We start from the raw sequence: 13,481 nt of genomic DNA, 5'->3' as shown, positions 1-13,481 counted from the left end.
AATACAAAAAGAAGTGCAACACGAGGACTTCCCAGGAGGTCACCCAACCTAGTAATACTCTCGCCCAAGCACGCTTGACTGTGGAGTTTTGATGGGATCCGTTGCGTTAGTGTTGGTATGATCGCACCTGTCAAACATTGCGCGATCAATACCTATATGGGTTTGCAGGTGGGCTTCAGTTTCAAAATCGTTGGATCTCGAACGCGATAACTCGTTGCACAACACTATTTCACGATCGTTTTTGTAGAAACTTTAAGATTTTTATTTAGAGGTCAGCAAAAAAAAAAAGCACAAAAAAGGTGAACTCATGGTTTGACTTTCTAGGCCAGGAAGAGGAAGAAAAATAGAACAGAAAAAAGAAATACAAAAAGAAGTGCAACACGAGGACTTCCCAGGAGGTCACCCATCCTAGTACTACTCTCGCCCAAGAACGCTTCTCTGCGGAGTTCTGATGGGATCCAGTGCATTAGTGCTGGTATGATCACACCTGTCAAGCATAGCGCGATCAATACCTATATGGGTTTGCAGGTGGGCTTCAGTTTCAAGATGATTGGACCTGGAACGCGATAACTCGCACAACAACACTATTTCACGATCATTTTTGTAGGTACTTTAAGATTTTTATTTAGAGGTCAGCAAAAAAAAAAGCACAAAAAAGGTGAACTCATGGTTTGACTGTCTAGGCCAGTAAGAGGAAGAAACAAAGAACACAAAAAAGAAGTGCAACACGAGGACTTCCCAGGAGATGACCCATCCTAGTACTAATCTCGCCCAAGCACGCTTATCTGCGGAGTTCTGATGGGATCCGGTGCATTAGTCCTAGTATCATCACACCTGTCAAGCGTAGCGCGATCAATACCTATATGGGTTTGCAGGTGAGCTTCAGTTTCAAAATGGTTGGACCTCGAACGCGATAACTCAGTACACAACACTATTTCTCGATCATTTTTGTAGGTACTTTAAATTTTTTTTTCGAGCTCAGCAAACAAAAAAGCACAAAAAAGGTGAACTCATGGTTTGACTGTCTAGGCCAGGAAGAGGAAGAAAAACAGAACCCAAAAAAGAAATACAAAAAGAAGAGCAACACGAGGACTCCCCAGGAAGTCACCCATCCTAGTACTACTCTCGCCCATGTCCGCTTCACTACGGAGTTCTGATGGGATCTGGTGCATTAATGCTGGTATGATCGCAACTGTCAAGCGTTGCGCGATCAATACCTATATGGGTTTGCAGGTGGCCTTCAGTTTCAAAATCGTTGGACCTCGAACGCGATAACTCGCTACACAACACTATTTCACGATAGTTTTTTTAGGTACTTTAAGATTTTTATTTAGAGGTCACCAAAAAAAAAAGCACAAAAAAGGTGAACACATGGTTTGACTCTCTAGGGCACGAAGACGAAGAAAAATAGAACACAAAAATGAAATACAAAAAGTAGTGCAACACGAGGACTTCCGAGGAGGTCACCCATCCTAGTACTATTCTCGACCAAGCACGATTACCTGCAGAGTTCTGATGTGATCTGGTGCATTAGTGTTGGTATGATCGCACCTGTCAAGCGTTTCGCGATCAATACCTATATGGGTTTGCATCTGGGCTTCAGTTTAAAAATGGTTGGACCTCGAACGCGATAACTCGCTACACAACACTATTTCACGATCGTTTTTGTAGGTACTTTAAGATTTTTATTTAGAGCTCAGCAAAAAAAAAAAGCAAAAAAAAGGTGAACTCATGGTTTGACTGTCTAGGCCAGGAAGAGGAACAAAAACATAACACAAAAGAGAAGTGCAACACGAGGACTTCCCAGGAGGTCACCCATCCTAGTACTATTCTCGACCAAGCACGATTACCTGCAGAGTTCTGATGGGATCCGGTGCATTAGTGCTGGTGTGATCGCACCTGTCAAGCGTTGCGCGATCAATACCTATATGGGTTTGCAGGTGGGCTTCAGTTTCAAAATGGTTGGACCTCAAACGCGATAACTCGCTACACAACACTATTTCACTATCGTTTTTGTAGGTACTTTAAGATTTTTATTTAGAGGTCAGCAAAAAAAAAAAGAACAAAAAAGGTGAACTCATGGTTTGACTCTCTAGGCCAGGAAGAGGAAGAAAAACAAAACACAAAAAAGAAATACAAAAAGAAGTGCAACACGAGGACTTCCCAGGAGGTCACCCATCCTAGTAATACTCTCGCCCAAGCGCGCTTGACTGCGGAGTTCTGATGGGATCCGTTGCGTTAGTGTTGGTATGATCGCACCTGTCAAACGTTGCGCGATCAATACCTATATGGGTTTGCAGGTGGGCTTCAGTTTCAAAATCGTTGGACCTCGAATGCGATAACTCGTTGCACAACACTATTTCACGATCTTTTTTGTAGAAACTTTAAGATTTTTATTTAGAGGTCAGCAAAAAAAAAAGGACAAAAAAGGTGAACTCATGGTTTGACTGTCTAGGCCAGGAAGAGGAAGACAAATAGAACAGAAAAAAGAAATACAAAAAGAAGTGCAACACGAGGACTTCCCAGGAGGTCACCCATCCTAGAACTACTCTCGCCCAAGAACGCTTCACTGCGGAGTTCTGATGGGATCCAGTGCATTAGTGCTGGTATGATCGCACCTGTCAAGCGTAGCGCGATCAATACCTATATGGGTTTGCAGGTTGGCTTCAGTTTTAAAATGGTTGGACCTCGAACGCAATAACTCGTTACACAACACTATTTCACGATCATTTTTGTAGGTACTTTAAGATTTTTATTTAGAGGTCAGCAAAAAAAAAAGGAGAAAAAAGGTGAACTCATGGTTTGACTGTCTAGGCCAGGAAGAGGAAGAAAAATAGAACACAAAAAAGAAATACAAAAAGATGTGCAACACAAGGACTTCCCAGGAGGTCACCCATCCTAGTACTACTCTTGCCCAAGAACGCTTCACTGCGGAGTTCTTATGGGATCCAGTGCATTAGTGCTGGTATGATCGCACCTGTCAAGTGTATCGCGATCAATACCTATATGGGTTTCCAGGTGGGCTTCAGTTTTAAAATTGTTCGACCTCGAACGCGATAACTCGTTACACAACACTATTTCACGATCATTTTTGTAGGTACTTTAAGATTTTTATTTAGAGGTCAGCAAAAAAAAAAGCACAAAAAAGGTGAACTCATGGTTTGACTGTCTAGGCCAGGAAGAGGAAGAAAAATAGAACACAAAAAAGAAATAGAAAAAGAAGTGCAACACGAGGACTTCCCATGAGGTCACCCATCATAGTACTACTCTCACCCAAGCACGCTTCACTGCAGAGTTCTGATGGGATCCGGTGCATTAGTGCTGCTATGATCGCACCTGCCAAGCGTTGCGCGATCAATACCTATATGGGTTTGCAGGTGGGCTTCAGTTTCAAAATTGTTGGACCTCGAACGCGATAACTCGCTACACAACACTATTTCACGATCGTTTTTGTAGGTACTTTAAGATTTTTATTTAGAGCTCAGCAAAAAAAAAAAAAGCACAAAAAAGGTGAACTCATGGTTTGACTATCTAGGCCAGGAAGAGGAAGAAAAACATAACACAAAAAAGAAGTGCAACACGAGGACTTCCCAGGAGGTCACCCATCCTAGTACTACTCTCGCCCAAGCACGCTTGACTGCAAAGTTCTGATGGGATCCGGTGCATTAGTGCTGGTATGATCGCACCTGCCAAGCGTTGCGCGATCAATACCTGTATGGGTTTGCAGGTGGGCTTCAGTTTCAAAATGGTTGGACCTCGAACGCGATAACTCGCTACACAACACTATTTCACGATCGTTTTTGTAGGTACTTTAAGATTTTTATTTAGAGCTCAGCAAAAAAAAAAAGCACAAAAAAGGTGAACTCATGGTTTGACTGTCTAGGCCAGGAAGACGAAGAAAAACATAACACAAAAAAGAAGTGCAACACGAGGACTTCCCAAGAGGTCACCCATCCTAGTACAACTCTCGCCCGAGCACGCCTAACTGCGGAGTTCTGATGGGATCCGGTGCATTAGTGCTGGTATGATCGCACCTGCCAAGCGTTGCGCGATCAATACCTATATGGGTTTGCAATTGGGCTTCAGTTTCAAAATGGTTGGACCTCGAACGCGATAACTCGCTACACAACACTATTTCACAATCGTTTTTGTAGGTACTTTAAGATTTTTATTTAGAGGTCAGCAAAAAAAAAAAGCAAAAAAAAGGTGAACTCATGGTTTGACTGTCTAGGCTAGGAAGAGGAACAAAAACATAACACAAAAATGAAGTGCAACACGAGGACTTCCCAGGAGGTCACCCATCCTAGTACTACTCTCGCCCAAGCGCGCCTAACTGCGGAGTTCTGATGGGATCCGGTGCATTAGTGCTGGTATGATCGCACCTGCCAAGCGTTGCGCGATCAATACCTATATGGGTTTGCAATTGGGCTTCAGTTTCAAAATGGTTGGACCTCGAACGCGATAACTCGCTACACAACACTATTTCACGATCGTTTTTGTAGGTACTTTAAGATTTTTATTTAGAGCTCAGCAAAAAAAAAAGCACAAAAAAGGTGAACTCATGGTTTGACTGTCTAGGCCAGGAAGAGGATGAAAAACAAAACACAAAAAAGAAGTGCAACACGAGGACTTCCAAGGAGGTCACCCATCCTAGTACTACTCTCGCCCAAGCGCGCTTAACTGCGGAGTTCTGATGGGATCCGGTGCATTAGTGCTGGTATGATCGCACCTGCCAAGCGTTGCGCGATCAATACCTATATGGGTTTGCAGGTGGGCTTCAGTTTCAAAATGGTTGGACCTCGAACGCGATAACTCGCTACACAACACTATTTCACGATCGTTTTTGTAGGTACTTTAAGATTTTTATTTAGAGCTCAGCAAAAAAAAAAAGCACAAAAAAGGTGAACTCATGGTTTGACTGTCTAGGCCAGGAAAAGGAAGAAAAACATAACACAAAAAAGAAGTGCAACACGAGGACTTCCCAGGAGGTCACCCATCCTAGTACTACTCTCGCCCAAGTACGCTTCACTGCAGAGTTCTGATGGGATCCGGTGCATTAGTGTTGGTATGATCGCACCTGCCAAGCGTTGCGCGATCAATACCTATATGGGTTTGCAGGTGAATTCATGGTTTGACTGTCTAGGCCAGGAAGAGAAAGAAAAACATAACACAAAAAAGAAGTGCAACAGGAGGACTTCCCAGGAGGTCACCCATCCTAGTACTACTCTCGCCCAAGCACGCCTGACTGCGGAGTTCTGATGGGATTCGGTGCATTAGTGCTGGTATGATCGCACCTGCCAAGCGTTGCGCGATCAATACCTATATGGGTTTGCAGGTGGGCTTCAGTTTCAAAATGGTTGGACCTCGAACGCGATAACTCGCTACACAACACTATTTCACGATCGTTTTTGTAGGTACTTTAAGATTTTTATTTAGAGCTCAGCAAAAAAAAAAAGCAAAAAAAAGGTGAACTAATAGTTTGACTGTCTAGGCCAGGAAGAGGAAGAAAAACATAACACAAAAAAGAAGTGCAACACGAGGACTTCCCAGGAGGTCACCCATCCTAGTACTACTCTCGCCGAAGCGCGCTTATCTGTGGAGTTCTGATGGGATCCGGTGCATTAGTGCTGGTATGATCGCACCTGCCAAGCGTTGCGCGATCAATACCTATATGGGTTTGCAGGTGGGCTTCAGTTTCAAAATGGTTGGACCTCGAACGCGATAACTCGCTACACAACACTATTTCACGATCGTTTTTGTAGGTACTTTAAGATTTTTATTTAGAGCTCAGCAAAAAAAAAAAAAGCACAAAAAAGGTGAACTCATGGTTTGACTGTCTAGGCCAGGAAGAAGAAGAAAAACATAACACAAAAAAGAAGTGCAACACGAGGACTTCCCAAGAGGTCACCCATCCTAGTACAACTCTCGCCCGAGCGCGCTTAACTGCGGAGTTCTAATGGGATCCGGTGCATTAGTGCTGGTATGATCGCACCTGCCAAGCGTTGCGCGATCAATACCTATATGGGTTTGCAGGTGGGCTTCAGTTTCAAAATGGTTGGACCTCGAACGCGATAACTCGCTACACAACACTATTTCACGATCGTTTTTGTAGGTACTTTAAGATTTTTATTTAGAGCTCAGCAAAAAAAAAAGCACAAAAAAGGTGACCTCATGGTTTGACTGTCTAGGCCAGGAAAAGGAAGAAAAACATAACACAAAAAAGAAGTGCAACACGAGGACTTCCCAGGAGGTCACCCATCCTAGTACTACTCTCGCCCAAGTACGCTTCACTGCGGAGTTCTGATGGGATCCGGTGCATTAGTGCTGGTATGATCGCACCTGCCAAGCGTTGCGCGATCAATACCTATATGGGTTTGCAGGTGGGCTTCAGTTTCAAAATTGTTGGACCTCGAACGCGATAACTCGCTACACAACACTATTTCACGATCGTTTTTGTAGGTACTTTAAGATTTTTATTTAGAGCTCAGCAAAAAAAAAAAAGCACAAAAAAGGTGAACTCATGGTTTGACTATCTAGGCCAGGAAGAGGAAGAAAAACATAACACAAAAAAGAATTGCAACACGAGGACTTCCCAGGAGGTCACCCATCCTAGTACTACTCTCGCCCAAGTACGCTTCACTGCAGAGTTCTGATGGGATCCGGTGCATTAGTGTTGGTATGATCGCACCTGCCAAGCGTTGCGCGATCAATACCTATATGGGTTTGCAGGTGAATTCATGGTTTGACTGTCTAGGCCAGGAAGAGAAAGAAAAACATAACACAAAAAAGAAGTGCAACAGGAGGACTTCCCAGGAGGTCACCCATCCTAGTACTACTCTCGCCCAAGCACGCCTTACTGCGGAGTTCTGATGGGATCCGGTGCATTAGTGCTGGTATGATCGCACCTGCCAAGCGTTGCGCGATCAATACCTATATGGGTTTGCAGGTGGGCTTCAGTTTCAAAATGGTTGGACCTCGAACGCGATAACTCGCTACACAACACTATTTCACGATCGTTTTTGTAGGTACTTTAAGATTTTTATTTAGAGCTCAGCAAAAAAAAAAAGCAAAAAAAAGGTGAACTAATGGTTTGACTGTCTAGGCCAGGAAGAGGAAGAAAAACATAACACAAAAAAGAAGTGCAACACGAGGACTTCCCAGGAGGTCACCCATCCTAGTACTACTCTCGCCGAGGCGCGCTTCACTGTGGAGTTCTGATGGGATCCGGTGCATTAGTGCTGGTATGATCGCACCTGCCAAGCGTTGCGCGATCAATACCTATATGGGTTTGCAGGTGGGCTTCAGTTTCAAAATGGTTGGACCTCGAACGCGATAACTCGCTACACAACACTATTTCACGATCGTTTTTGTAGGTACTTTAAGATTTTTATTTAGAGCTCAGCAAAAAAAAAAAAAGCACAAAAAAGGTGAACTCATGGTTTGACTGTCTAGGCCAGGAAGAAGAAGAAAAACATAACACAAAAAAGAAGTGCAACACGAGGACTTCCCAAGAGGTCACCCATCCTAGTACAACTCTCGCCCGAGCGCGCTTAACTGCGGAGTTTTAATGGGATCCGGTGCATTAGTGCTGGTATGATCGCACCTGCCAAGCGTTGCGCGATCAATACCTATATGGGTTTGCAGGTGGGCTTCAGTTTCAAAATGGTTGGACCTCGAACGCGATAACTCGCTACACAACACTATTTCACGATCGTTTTTGTAGGTACTTTAAGATTTTTATTTAGAGCTCAGCTAAGAAAAAAAGCAAAAAAAAGGTGAACTCATGGTTTGACTGTCTAGGCCAGGAAGAGGAAGAAAAACATAACACAAAAAAGAAGTGCAACACGAGGACTTCCCAGGAGGTCACCCATCCTAGTACTACTCTCGCCCAACCGAGCTTAACTGCGGAGTTCTGATGGGATCCGGTGCATTAGTGCTGGTATGATCGCACCTGCCAAGCGTTGCGCGATCAATACCTATATCGGTTTGCAGGTGGGCTTCAGTTTCAAAATGGTTGGAATTCGAACGCGATAACTCCCTACACAACACTATTTCACGATCGTTTTTGTAGGTACTTTATGATTTTTATTTAGAGCTCAGCTAAAAAAAAAAAGCAAAAAAAAGGTGAACTCATGGTTTGACTGTCTAGGCCAGGAAGAGGAAGAAAAACATAACACAAAAAAGAAGTGCAACACGAGGACTTCCCAGGAGGTCACCCATCCTAGTACTACTCTCGCCCAACCGAGCTTAACTGCGGAGTTCTGATGGGATCCGGTGCATTAGTGCTGGTATGATCGCACCTGCCAAGCGTTGCGCGATCAATACCTATATCGGTTTGCAGGTGGGCTTCAGTTTCAAAATGGTTGGAATTCGAACGCGATAACTCCCTACACAACACTATTTCACGATCATTTTTGTAGGTACTTTAAGATTTTTATTTCGAGCTCAGCAAAAAAAAAAAAGCACAAAAAAGGTGAACTCATGGTTTGACTGTCTAGGCCAGGAAAAGGAAGAAAAACATAACACAAAAAAGAAGTGCAACACGAGGACTTCCCAGAAGGTCACCCATCCTATTACTACTCTCGCCCAAATACGCTTCACTGCGGAGTTCTGATGGGATCCGGTGCATTAGTGCTGGTATGATCGCACCTGCCAAGCGTTGCACGATCAATACCTATATGGGTTTGCAGGTGGGCTTCAGTTTCAAAATGGTTGGACCTCGAACGCGATAACTCGCTACACAACACTATTTCACGATCGTTTTTGTAGGTACTTGAAGATTTTTATTTAGAGCTCAGCAAAAAAAAAAAAGCACAAAAAAGGTGAACTCATGGTTTGACTGTCTAGGCCAGGAAGAGAAAGAAAAACATAACACAAAAAAGAAGTGCAACACGAGGACTTCCCAGGAGGTCACCCATCCTAGTACTACTCTCGCCCAAGCACGTTTGACTGCGGAGTTCTGATGGGATCCGGTGCATTAGTGCTGGTATGATCGCACCTGCCAAGCGTTGCGCGATCAATACCTATATGGGTTTGCAGGTGGGCTTCAGTTTCAAAATGGTTGGACTTCGAACGCGATAACTCGCTACACAACACTATTTCACGATCGTTTTTGTAGGTACTTTAAGATTTTTATTTAGAGCTCAGCAAAAAAAAAAAGCACAAAAAAGGTGAACTCACGGTTTGACTGTCTAGGCCAGGAAGAGGAAGAAAAACATAACACAAAAAAGAATTGCAACATGAGGACTTCCCAGAAGGTCACCCATCCTAGTACTACTCTCGCCCAAGCACGTTTATCCGCGGAGTTCTGATGGGATCCGATGCATTAGTGCTGGTATGATCGCACCTGCCAAGCGTTGCGCGATCAATACCTATATGGGTTTGCAGGTGAACTCATGGTTTGACTGTCTAGGCCAGGAAGAGAAAGAAAAACATAACACAAAAAAGAAGTGCAACACGAGGACTTCCCAGGAGGTCACCCATCCTAGTACTACTCTCGCCCAAGAACGTTTAACCGCGGAGTTCTGATGGGATCCGATGCATTAGTGCTGGTATGATCGCACCTGTCAAGCGTTGCGCGATCAATACCTATATGGGTTTGCAGGTGGGCTTCAGTTTCAAAATGGTTGGACCTCGAACGCGATAACTCGCTACACAACACTATTTCACGATCGTTTTTGTAGGTACTTTAAGATTTTTATTTAGAGCTCAGCAAAATAAAAAAAGCAAAAAAAAGGTGAACTCATGGTTTGACTGTCTAGGCCAGGAAGAGGAAGAAAAACAAAACACAAAAAAGAAGTGCAACACGAGGACTTCTGAGAAGGTCACCCATCCTAGTACTACTCTCGCCCAAGCACGCTTAACCGCAGAGTTCTGATGGGATCCGATGCATTAGTGCTGGTATGATCGCACCTGCCAAGTGTTGCGCGATCAATACCTATATGGGTTTGCAGGTGGGCTTCAGTTTCAAAATGGTTGGACCTCGAACGCGATAACTCGCTACACAACACTATTTCACGATCGTTTTTGTAGGTACTTTAAGATTTTTATTTAGAGCTCAGCAAAAAAAAAAATGCACAAAAAAGGTGAACCCACGGTTTGACTGTCTAGGCCAGGAAGAGGAAGAAAAACATAACACAAAAAAGAAGTGCAACACGAGGACTTCCCAGGAGGTCACCCATCCTCGTACTACTCCCGCCCAGGCCCGCTTCACTGCGGAGTTCTGATGGGATCCGGTGCATTAGTGCTGGTATGATCGCAACTGCCAAGCGTTGCGCGATCAATGCCTATATGGGTTTGCAGGTGGGCTTCAGTTTCAAAATGGTTGGACCTCGAACGCGATAACTCGCTACACAACACTATTTCACGATCGTTTTTGTAGGTACTTTAAGATTTTTATTTAGAGCTCAGCAAAAAAAAAGCACAAAAAAGGTGAACTCACGGTTTGACTGTCTAGGCCAGGAAGAGGAAGAAAAACATAACACAAAAAAGAAGTGCAACACGAGGACTTCCCAGGAGGTCACCTATCCTAGTACTACTCTCGCCCAAGCACGCTTGACTGTGGAGTTCTGATGGGATCCGGTGCATTAGTGCTGGTATGATCGCACCTGCCAAGCGTTGCGCAATCAATACCTATATGGGTTTGCAGGTGGGCTTCAGTTTCAAAATGGTTGGACCTCGAACGCGATAACTCGCTACACAACACTATTTCACGATCGTTTTTGTAGGTACTTTAAGATTTTTATTTAGAGCTCAGCAAAAAAAAAAAAAAGCACAAAAAAGGTGAACTCATGGTTTGACTGTCTAGGCCAGGAAAAGGAAGAAAAACATAACACAAAAAAGAAGTGCAACACGAGGACTTCCAAGGAGGTCAGCCATCCTAGTACTACTCTCGCCCAAGCACGCTTAACCGCGGAGTTCTGATGGGATCAGGTGCATTAGTGCTGGTATTATCGCACCTGCCAAGCCTTGCGCGATCAATACCTATATGGGTTTGCAGGTGGGCTTCAGTTTCAAAATGGTTGGACCTCGAACGCGATAACTCGCTACACAACACTATTTCACGATCGTTTTTGTAGGTACTTTAAGATTTTTATTTAGAGCTCAGCAAAAAACAAAAAGCACCAAAAAGGTGAACTCACGGTTTGACTGTCTAGGCCAGGAAGAGGAAGAAAAACATAACACAAAAAAGAAGTGCAACACGAGGACTTCCCAGGAGGTCACCCATCCTAGTACTACTCTCGCCCAAGAACGTTTAACCGCGGAGTTCTGATGGGATCCGATGCATTAGTGCTGGTATGATCGCACCTGCCAAGCGTTGCGCGATCAATACCTATATGGGTTTGCAGGTGGGCTTCAGCTTCAAAATGGTTGGACCTCGAACGCGATAACTCGCTACACAACACTATTTCACGATCGTTTTTGTAGGTACTTTAAGATTTTTATTTAGAGCTCAGCAAAAAAAAAAAGCACCAAAATGGTGAACTCACGGTTCGACTGTCTAGGCCAGGAAGAGGAAGAAAAACATAACACAAAAAAGAAGTGCAACACGAGGACTTCCCAGGAGGTCACCCATCCTAATACTACTCTCGCCCAAGCACGCTTGACTGCGGAGTTCTGATGGGATCCGGTGCATTAGTGCTGGTATGATCGCACCTGCCAAGCATTGCGCGATCAATACCTATATGGGTTTGCAGGTGGGCTTCAGTTTCAAAATGGTTGGACCTCGAACGCGATAACTCGCTACACAACACTATTTCACGATCGTTTTTGTAGGTACTTGAAGATTTTTATTTAGAGCTCAACAAAAAAAAAAAGCACAAAAAAGGTGAACTCATGGTTTGACTGTCTAGGCCAGGAAGAGGAAGAAAAACATAACACAAAAAAGAATTGCAACACGAGGACTTCCCAGGAGGTCACCCATCCTAGTACTACTCTCGCCCAAGCACGCTTGACTGCGGAGTTCTGATGGGATCCGATGCATTAGTGCTGGTATGATCGCACCTGCCAAGCGTTGCGCGATCAATACCTATATGGGTTTGCAGGTGGGCTTCAGTTTCAAAATGGTTGGACCTCGAACGCGATAACTCGCTACACAACACTATTTCACGATCGTTTTTGTAGGTACTTTAAGATTTTTATTTAGAGCTCAGCAAAAAAAAAAAAGCACCAAAAAGGTGAACTCACGGTTTGACTGTCTAGGCCAGGAAGAGGAAGAAAAACTTAACACAAAAAAGAAGTGCAACACGAGGACTTCCCAGGAGGTCACCCATCCTAGTACTACTCTCGCCCAAGCACGCTTGACTGCGGAGTTCTGATGGGATCCGGTGCATTAGTGCTGGTATGATCGCACCTGCCAAGCGTTGCGCGATCAATACCTATATGGGTTTGCAGGTGGGCTTCAGTTTCAAAATGGTTGGACCTCGAACGCGATAACTCGCTACACAACACTATTTCACGATCGTTTTTGTAGGTACTTGAAGATTTTTATTTAGAGCTCAGCAAAAAAAAAAAAGCACAAAAAAGGTGAACTCATGGTTTGACTGTCTAGGCCAGGAAGAGGAAGAAAAACATAACACAAAAAAGAAGTGCAACACGAGGACTTCCCAGGAGGTCACCCATCCTAGTACTACTCTCGTCCACGCACGTTTAACCGCGGAGTTCTGATGGGATCCGATGCATTAGTGCTGGTATGATCGCACCTGCCAAGCGTTGCGCGATCAATACCTATATGGGTTTGCAGGTGGGCTTCAGTTTCAAAATGGTTGGACCTCGAACGCGATAACTCGCTACACAACACTATTTCACGATCGTTTTTGTAGGTACTTTAAGATTTTTATTTAGAGCTCAGCAAAAAAAAAAAAGCACAAAAAAGGTGAACTCATGGTTTGACTGTCTAGGCCAGGCAGAGGAAGAAAAACATAACACAAAAAAGAAGTGCAACACGAGGACTTCCAAGGAGGTCAACCATCCTAGTACTACTCTCGCCCAAGCACGCTTAACCGCGGAGTTCTGATGGGATCCGGTGCATTAGTGCTGGTATGATCGCACCTGCCAAGCGTTGCGCGATCAATACCTATATGGGTTTGCAGGTGGGCTTCAGTTTCAAAATGGTTGGACCTCGAACGCGATAACTCGCTGCACAACACTATTTCACGATCGTTTTTGTAGGTACTTTAAGATTTTTATTTAGAGCTCAGCAAAAAACAAAAAGCACCAAAAAGGTGAACTCACGGTTTTACTGTCTAGGCCTGGAAGAGGAAGAAAAACATAACACAAAAAAGAAGTGCAACACGAGGACTTCCCAGGAGGTCACCCATCCTAGTACTACTCCCGCCCGGGCCGGCTTCACTGCGGAGTTCTGATGGGATCCGGTGCATTAGTGCTGGTATGATCGCACCTGCCAAGCGTTGCACGATCAATACCTATATGGGTTTGCAGGTGGGCTTCAGTTTCAAAATGGTTGGACCTCGAACGCGATA

At 44.2% G+C, this 13,481-nt stretch overlaps 19 non-coding genes and 21 pseudogenes across 19 annotated transcripts; all 40 read right to left on the bottom strand.

The window, feature by feature from the left end:
- Positions 1 to 10: 10 nt before the first annotated feature.
- Positions 11 to 129, bottom strand: LOC150024660 (5S ribosomal RNA; annotated as a pseudogene).
- Positions 130 to 370: 241 nt separating this feature from the next.
- Positions 371 to 489, bottom strand: LOC150024659 (5S ribosomal RNA; annotated as a pseudogene).
- Positions 490 to 717: 228 nt separating this feature from the next.
- Positions 718 to 836, bottom strand: LOC150024658 (5S ribosomal RNA; annotated as a pseudogene).
- A 239-nt stretch (positions 837 to 1,075) lies between these two features.
- On the bottom strand, positions 1,076 to 1,194 carry LOC150024657 (5S ribosomal RNA; annotated as a pseudogene).
- A 240-nt stretch (positions 1,195 to 1,434) lies between these two features.
- On the bottom strand, positions 1,435 to 1,553 carry LOC150024656 (5S ribosomal RNA; annotated as a pseudogene).
- Positions 1,554 to 1,782: 229 nt separating this feature from the next.
- On the bottom strand, positions 1,783 to 1,901 carry LOC150024655 (5S ribosomal RNA; annotated as a pseudogene).
- Positions 1,902 to 2,142: 241 nt separating this feature from the next.
- LOC150024654 (5S ribosomal RNA) lies at positions 2,143 to 2,261 on the bottom strand (annotated as a pseudogene).
- A 240-nt stretch (positions 2,262 to 2,501) lies between these two features.
- Positions 2,502 to 2,620, bottom strand: LOC150024653 (5S ribosomal RNA; annotated as a pseudogene).
- A 240-nt stretch (positions 2,621 to 2,860) lies between these two features.
- On the bottom strand, positions 2,861 to 2,979 carry LOC150024652 (5S ribosomal RNA; annotated as a pseudogene).
- Positions 2,980 to 3,219: 240 nt separating this feature from the next.
- LOC150024651 (5S ribosomal RNA) lies at positions 3,220 to 3,338 on the bottom strand (annotated as a pseudogene).
- Positions 3,339 to 3,569: 231 nt separating this feature from the next.
- Positions 3,570 to 3,688, bottom strand: LOC150024650 (5S ribosomal RNA). The gene has a single exon (XR_016517076.1). It is a non-coding gene; the product is annotated as a 5S ribosomal RNA (ribosomal RNA).
- A 229-nt stretch (positions 3,689 to 3,917) lies between these two features.
- LOC150024649 (5S ribosomal RNA) lies at positions 3,918 to 4,036 on the bottom strand. The gene has a single exon (XR_016517085.1). It is a non-coding gene; the product is annotated as a 5S ribosomal RNA (ribosomal RNA).
- A 229-nt stretch (positions 4,037 to 4,265) lies between these two features.
- LOC150024648 (5S ribosomal RNA) lies at positions 4,266 to 4,384 on the bottom strand. The gene has a single exon (XR_016517079.1). It is a non-coding gene; the product is annotated as a 5S ribosomal RNA (ribosomal RNA).
- A 228-nt stretch (positions 4,385 to 4,612) lies between these two features.
- LOC150024647 (5S ribosomal RNA) lies at positions 4,613 to 4,731 on the bottom strand. Its single transcript, XR_016517059.1, has one exon. It is a non-coding gene; the product is annotated as a 5S ribosomal RNA (ribosomal RNA).
- Positions 4,732 to 4,960: 229 nt separating this feature from the next.
- On the bottom strand, positions 4,961 to 5,079 carry LOC150024646 (5S ribosomal RNA). Its single transcript, XR_016517108.1, has one exon. It is a non-coding gene; the product is annotated as a 5S ribosomal RNA (ribosomal RNA).
- Positions 5,080 to 5,177: 98 nt separating this feature from the next.
- On the bottom strand, positions 5,178 to 5,296 carry LOC150024645 (5S ribosomal RNA; annotated as a pseudogene).
- A 229-nt stretch (positions 5,297 to 5,525) lies between these two features.
- On the bottom strand, positions 5,526 to 5,644 carry LOC150024644 (5S ribosomal RNA; annotated as a pseudogene).
- A 231-nt stretch (positions 5,645 to 5,875) lies between these two features.
- On the bottom strand, positions 5,876 to 5,994 carry LOC150024643 (5S ribosomal RNA). The gene has a single exon (XR_016517073.1). It is a non-coding gene; the product is annotated as a 5S ribosomal RNA (ribosomal RNA).
- A 228-nt stretch (positions 5,995 to 6,222) lies between these two features.
- On the bottom strand, positions 6,223 to 6,341 carry LOC150024642 (5S ribosomal RNA). Its single transcript, XR_016517038.1, has one exon. It is a non-coding gene; the product is annotated as a 5S ribosomal RNA (ribosomal RNA).
- Positions 6,342 to 6,571: 230 nt separating this feature from the next.
- LOC150024641 (5S ribosomal RNA) lies at positions 6,572 to 6,690 on the bottom strand (annotated as a pseudogene).
- A 98-nt stretch (positions 6,691 to 6,788) lies between these two features.
- Positions 6,789 to 6,907, bottom strand: LOC150024640 (5S ribosomal RNA; annotated as a pseudogene).
- Positions 6,908 to 7,136: 229 nt separating this feature from the next.
- Positions 7,137 to 7,255, bottom strand: LOC150024639 (5S ribosomal RNA; annotated as a pseudogene).
- Positions 7,256 to 7,486: 231 nt separating this feature from the next.
- Positions 7,487 to 7,605, bottom strand: LOC150024638 (5S ribosomal RNA; annotated as a pseudogene).
- A 229-nt stretch (positions 7,606 to 7,834) lies between these two features.
- On the bottom strand, positions 7,835 to 7,953 carry LOC150024637 (5S ribosomal RNA). The gene has a single exon (XR_016517113.1). It is a non-coding gene; the product is annotated as a 5S ribosomal RNA (ribosomal RNA).
- A 230-nt stretch (positions 7,954 to 8,183) lies between these two features.
- On the bottom strand, positions 8,184 to 8,302 carry LOC150024636 (5S ribosomal RNA). Its single transcript, XR_016517111.1, has one exon. It is a non-coding gene; the product is annotated as a 5S ribosomal RNA (ribosomal RNA).
- Positions 8,303 to 8,532: 230 nt separating this feature from the next.
- On the bottom strand, positions 8,533 to 8,651 carry LOC150024635 (5S ribosomal RNA; annotated as a pseudogene).
- Positions 8,652 to 8,881: 230 nt separating this feature from the next.
- LOC150024634 (5S ribosomal RNA) lies at positions 8,882 to 9,000 on the bottom strand. The gene has a single exon (XR_016516961.1). It is a non-coding gene; the product is annotated as a 5S ribosomal RNA (ribosomal RNA).
- Positions 9,001 to 9,229: 229 nt separating this feature from the next.
- Positions 9,230 to 9,348, bottom strand: LOC150024633 (5S ribosomal RNA; annotated as a pseudogene).
- Positions 9,349 to 9,446: 98 nt separating this feature from the next.
- LOC150024632 (5S ribosomal RNA) lies at positions 9,447 to 9,565 on the bottom strand. Its single transcript, XR_016517110.1, has one exon. It is a non-coding gene; the product is annotated as a 5S ribosomal RNA (ribosomal RNA).
- Positions 9,566 to 9,795: 230 nt separating this feature from the next.
- LOC150024631 (5S ribosomal RNA) lies at positions 9,796 to 9,914 on the bottom strand (annotated as a pseudogene).
- Positions 9,915 to 10,144: 230 nt separating this feature from the next.
- LOC150024630 (5S ribosomal RNA) lies at positions 10,145 to 10,263 on the bottom strand (annotated as a pseudogene).
- Positions 10,264 to 10,490: 227 nt separating this feature from the next.
- On the bottom strand, positions 10,491 to 10,609 carry LOC150024629 (5S ribosomal RNA). Its single transcript, XR_016517105.1, has one exon. It is a non-coding gene; the product is annotated as a 5S ribosomal RNA (ribosomal RNA).
- A 232-nt stretch (positions 10,610 to 10,841) lies between these two features.
- LOC150024628 (5S ribosomal RNA) lies at positions 10,842 to 10,960 on the bottom strand (annotated as a pseudogene).
- Positions 10,961 to 11,190: 230 nt separating this feature from the next.
- Positions 11,191 to 11,309, bottom strand: LOC150024627 (5S ribosomal RNA). Its single transcript, XR_016517109.1, has one exon. It is a non-coding gene; the product is annotated as a 5S ribosomal RNA (ribosomal RNA).
- Positions 11,310 to 11,538: 229 nt separating this feature from the next.
- On the bottom strand, positions 11,539 to 11,657 carry LOC150024626 (5S ribosomal RNA). Its single transcript, XR_016517020.1, has one exon. It is a non-coding gene; the product is annotated as a 5S ribosomal RNA (ribosomal RNA).
- A 229-nt stretch (positions 11,658 to 11,886) lies between these two features.
- On the bottom strand, positions 11,887 to 12,005 carry LOC150024625 (5S ribosomal RNA). Its single transcript, XR_016517082.1, has one exon. It is a non-coding gene; the product is annotated as a 5S ribosomal RNA (ribosomal RNA).
- Positions 12,006 to 12,235: 230 nt separating this feature from the next.
- LOC150024624 (5S ribosomal RNA) lies at positions 12,236 to 12,354 on the bottom strand. The gene has a single exon (XR_016516917.1). It is a non-coding gene; the product is annotated as a 5S ribosomal RNA (ribosomal RNA).
- Positions 12,355 to 12,584: 230 nt separating this feature from the next.
- Positions 12,585 to 12,703, bottom strand: LOC150024623 (5S ribosomal RNA). The gene has a single exon (XR_016517114.1). It is a non-coding gene; the product is annotated as a 5S ribosomal RNA (ribosomal RNA).
- A 230-nt stretch (positions 12,704 to 12,933) lies between these two features.
- On the bottom strand, positions 12,934 to 13,052 carry LOC150024622 (5S ribosomal RNA). The gene has a single exon (XR_016517093.1). It is a non-coding gene; the product is annotated as a 5S ribosomal RNA (ribosomal RNA).
- A 230-nt stretch (positions 13,053 to 13,282) lies between these two features.
- On the bottom strand, positions 13,283 to 13,401 carry LOC150024621 (5S ribosomal RNA). Its single transcript, XR_016517106.1, has one exon. It is a non-coding gene; the product is annotated as a 5S ribosomal RNA (ribosomal RNA).
- Positions 13,402 to 13,481: the final 80 nt, after the last annotated feature.

This window comes from Phaseolus vulgaris, chromosome 10 (assembly GCF_051622355.1).
Source record: "Phaseolus vulgaris cultivar YP4 chromosome 10, ASM5162235v1, whole genome shotgun sequence".
NCBI lineage: Eukaryota > Viridiplantae > Streptophyta > Magnoliopsida > Fabales > Fabaceae > Phaseolus > Phaseolus vulgaris.
Note: the sequence above shows the minus strand (reverse complement) of the source record. Positions and strands in the feature narration are given on the sequence as shown.